This window comes from Sinocyclocheilus rhinocerous, unplaced genomic scaffold (genome assembly GCF_001515625.1).
Source record: "Sinocyclocheilus rhinocerous isolate Xijiao unplaced genomic scaffold, SAMN03320098_v1.1 scaffold230, whole genome shotgun sequence".
Taxonomy (NCBI): domain Eukaryota; kingdom Metazoa; phylum Chordata; class Actinopteri; order Cypriniformes; family Cyprinidae; genus Sinocyclocheilus; species Sinocyclocheilus rhinocerous.
In genome coordinates, this window is record NW_015637126.1 from 187,670 (window position 1) to 192,471 (window position 4,802).

Genomic DNA, 4,802 nt, shown 5'->3' on the forward strand with positions numbered 1-4,802 from the left:
AAGTGATTATTATGTTTTGAATATGGATACTTTTCTTAGAAAAATGCATCGATTCGCTACAGGAGGACTTTGTTCACCCCTCGGAGCCGTGTGAGACACTTTTTTTATGGATGGGTGCTTTTTATTTAACTTCTTTTGGACTGATGCACTGCAACACCCGCTGAGTGCCATTAAACAGCTTGAAAGATCAAAGACAATTTTTTATATAACTCCGACTGGATTCGTCTGAAAGAAAGGGGCACGTTTTTTAGGTCTGAAAACGCGAGGCACACCACATTGCCTTTTTTTGGTGACACTTCAAAAACAAAAACAAAAAAAAGAGCAGTGCCCTGCATTTTTTATGTTGCTAGGCAACCACCAAATCAGCTGTCCTGTCAGTCTAATCAAAGGATTATAGCGTGAGCGCTCTAAAATCTTTGGTTTTTACTGTTAAGTAAACTGTCATATTAGCAGAAACCTTAAAAAGTACAGCTCCGAGTAACCTGCGGCAGACACCAAAGCTGCGTCCCAAATGACGCACTATACTCTATGCACTTATACACTATGTACTCAACCATGTAGTGTATGAATTATATAAGGTTATTTTGTCATTCATAAACGGAGTCTGATAGCCCCTCCCCCTTCACTACGTAATTAAAGCTGCGACAGTTGAGTGCATGAAGTGTTCAACATTCCACACTTCGTTTTTTCGGTTATTTAAGTGCATCATCCGGGTATTTAAAGTGCACTTTTTCTTTTTGGAATTTTCAGTGTGAACACACTACTCACACTATACTACAAAACGTCATAGAATAGTGCATACGTAAGCGATTTGGGACGCACCTCAAAAGTTTCTCCTCCATCATTGCAGTTTCCAGCCTTTCTAAGCAACGGTAAACGTTCGTCACCACAACGGAAGGCATTGAGGCAGGTGTCAGGATCAGACCACAGATGACAACAGCTCTCCATTCATTCGATTGGATAATGGAAAAAAACGCGAATGACGTCGAGCGCTTTTTCTGCTCAGAGTTGCTTTTTTTCAAATTCAGGCGCCGTTCAGAGCGCTTCTGCAAAAACGCGAGGTGCACAGGGCGCCTAAACAGCGCGCAGAACGCTCACTGCCAACCAAAGACAATTCAAAAAAAGGCGCCTCTCACTGCAAAAAACGCGTTCTGTGTGATCGGGGCCCAAGACCGCAAGTGCACATGAAGTTTGGGACAGGGCCGGAATTATTTCCGTTCTCTAGTAAGCGTAGTAAATGAGACTTTTTCGTGGCAGTTGCCTTTGCAGTTTGTTAGCTATATCTGTATTAAACCAAATAACTTGATTTCAACATTATCAGATTCAATTAAATGTAGGCTACATTACCGTTCACACGATGTTTTGTCTGTTTTTGAAAAAAGTCTCTTTTGCTCATCAAAGCTGCAAAAATACAGTAAAACACTAATATTGTGAAGTGTGAAAATTTAAAACAATTGCTTTCTATTTTAATATATTTTAAAATGCAGTTTATTCCTGTGATCACAAATTAGCCGAGTTTTGAACAGCCGTCGAGTCCTAGGTGTCACATGACCTTTGGAGCTGATTTAGTGCTCAAGAAACATTTCTTATTGTCAGTGTTTAAAAAAAGAAATGATTCTGAGTAAAATGAATCATTTCTTCATTAAGTTTTGAACAGTTTAAATATTACAATATCTCCGTCTTGTATCGGTTTAAGAGGATTTAACTCACAATGTCTGTCTAGGCTACTTTTGTTTTAATAGCATATGGTTTTTAATAAACCATTGTTTAATCGGCTTCCCATTGAGATTTAAATCTGTATTACAAGAGAGATCTGACCAAGGAGAGCAGAAACCAGATCCAGATAGTATTAAAATAGACTGCAACAGACTTTGAAATTCAAAGTACATTGTTTGTGCAATGTATGATGTACTTGATAGACAACATTTGTTGACAATAAGATTAGGTATTCCTGTAAATTGGGCCGCAATAGTCAAGAATAAGCAAAAATGCAACTTAACTTTGTTCCAGAAATGGAAAGCAAAATCAGCTACTTGTCAAATGCTGTTGATGAGACTTAAATGAGAAAATTGTTCTCAATTAAAAGTATATACCACTTCAGTTTGTTGACTTTTCAGTTTGTTGACTTTAATTCAACTCAACATTAATAGAATTAAAATAATAACTTAGAAGCTGCTATAAAGTAGCTTCTATTAATTAAGCTTGTATTGCTTAATTAGTAAAGTGTTTTGTAAACTCCAATACAGATCATTTTAGGTCATTATATCATACACTAGATTTGTATGTTCGTGTTTCTTATTTGAATAGGCCCTGTTGAGCACTGAGGCAGGTGTCAGGATCAGACCACAGGTGACAACAGCAAAATGACAGGTCATCCTCAGGGCCAATGAGGGGCCCATGGTTGCACAAACTGAGCAGTACTGAACCAAGCTAGTCTTCACACACCCAAACCACAGAGAATGTAAACCTGGCTGATTATCCTCACCAGACCCGATCACTGCCATAATGTGTGATTTACAAATGCCCAAGCTCTCTAGAGCGATACTGGAGTTTATTAGGTCATGTAAACATGCAAAACAAATAATGTAGACTATTAATACAATATACACTACTGTTCAAAGTGTTGAGGTCAGTACATACAGTATATGTAATATAATGTGTATTTCCATTACAGGTTTAGGTTTTAAATTTCATATAAGTAAGCCTTTTTAATACTTTAATTCAGCAAGTATGCTTTAAATTGATCAAAAGTAAGAAACTTTTACATTGCTACAAATTATTTCTATTTCAAATAAATGCTGTTCTTTTGAACTTTCTATTCATCAAAGAATAAAAAAATAATAATTATCACGGTTTCCACAAAAATATTGAGCAGCACAACTTTTTTTAACATTGATAATAATAAGAAATGTCTTGAGCACCGAATCAGCATATTAGAATTATTTCGGAAAGATCACGTGACACTGAAAACTGGAGTGATGGCTGCTAAATTTTTTTTTTTTACCAAATTAAGTACATTTTAAAATATATTAAAACGTTATATTAAAATCTTAACAATCCAAACTTTTGAACAGTAGTGTATATTATATTAATTATAATTAATTCTGTCATCTTTTACTCACCCTCATATCATTCCAAACCTGTAAGACTTTCTTCTGTAAAACACAAAGGATATTTTAAAAAAATGCCTCCATTTACCTTCATGAAATTCAAAGAAAGTCCATCCTTTGAACCTCACAACATTCTTCAAAATATCTTCTTTTGTGTTCTGCAGAATGCTTTGCCGTTTTGAGTGAATTATCCTTTCAATATTGCTGCTATCTCTTCATGGACATATAAATCTCTTCATGTGTATTTTGGAAACTTTAAGGAACAAATGTGATCTTACATAGATGGGCAACATGCTAATTTAGTACTTAATATTAGGATTAGATAACATTTAGGCTAGATTTATTATTGAGGCCTAATTTATCCGTCATACCTCTCCCTCTCACTCTGTCTCTCACCCTTCTCTAGTATGTATTCAAATTCATCTCTCTTCTCTTTTTTGTTTTGTTGATGTATCTCAGTATGCCAGAACCATATTATATAATACTGGCTTCATCCTTTTTTTCCCCACACTAGCTGTGATCCCTTAATAAGCATGCACCTAAACACCTTATTCAATATTAGTAACTGCACATCATTATTCCCTTGTTTTGCCAAAATCGTATTCCATCTCTGACCCTATTTCTCTTACAGATGTACTCAGTGGTGGACAGTAGCGAAGTAGTTTTACTTCGTTACTGTACTTAAGTACATTTTTCATGTAGGCCTATCTGTACTTTACTGGAGTAGTTTTATTTTGAGTAACTTACTTTTACTTCACTACATTCCAAAGCATAAGATCGTACTTTTTACTTCACTACATTTCATAAAACTTATCATTACTCCTTATAATACATCACGTGCTCTGAGACGCAGAAGCGGTGTCTGATTCATGAACGAACTGATTCTTTTCAATGAACCCGTTAAATCGGTTCGCAAATCGCACCAAACGATTCATTCACGAATTAGAATTAACCGATTGCAGCTGTTCTCGAGTCGACAACTCACTGATTCAAATGAACCGTTTAGTGCGAGTATAAACACATTTCATTACACCAAATACACAAAATATTGTTTTTTTTATCAACATCATATGACCCCTTTAAGCACAGTAAAGTTAGTTTTAGGTTTGATATTAGCTGGATATTCGCCTAGGCTGCTTTAGGGACCGTCTGCAAATAAACCTCTCAGTACTAAACGAAGTCCAATAATTAATACAAATTATGTTTACAAAGCCATAGTAAATGCCTTGTGGGCAAACTGACAGAAAATATTTAACCAATATGTCGCCATAGACAATATCTCCCTTACTGTATGTACAGTAAACAACTATTTTCTTTAAAAAATTACTATAATTCACCAAAAGTTTTTTTTATGTTCCAAAGGTTGTAGTACATTTGTAGTTACAAGACTGACTTACTACAGGTGATATTTTGCCAATATCTCCCTTACTGTACATACAGTACATAATTATCATAATTATTCTTTGAAAACAATTACTGTAATTCACCAAAAGTGTTTTTTTTTCATGTTCCAAAGGCTGTAGTACATTCCTAGTGGCCAGACTGACTTACTACAGGTGAAATTTTGCCAACATCTTCCTTAATGTACATACAGTACATAATTATTTTTTAGAAAAAAATTACTGTAATTCACCAAAATGTTTTTTTTTTCATGTTCCAAAGGTTGTAGTACATTCCTAGTGGCCAGACTGA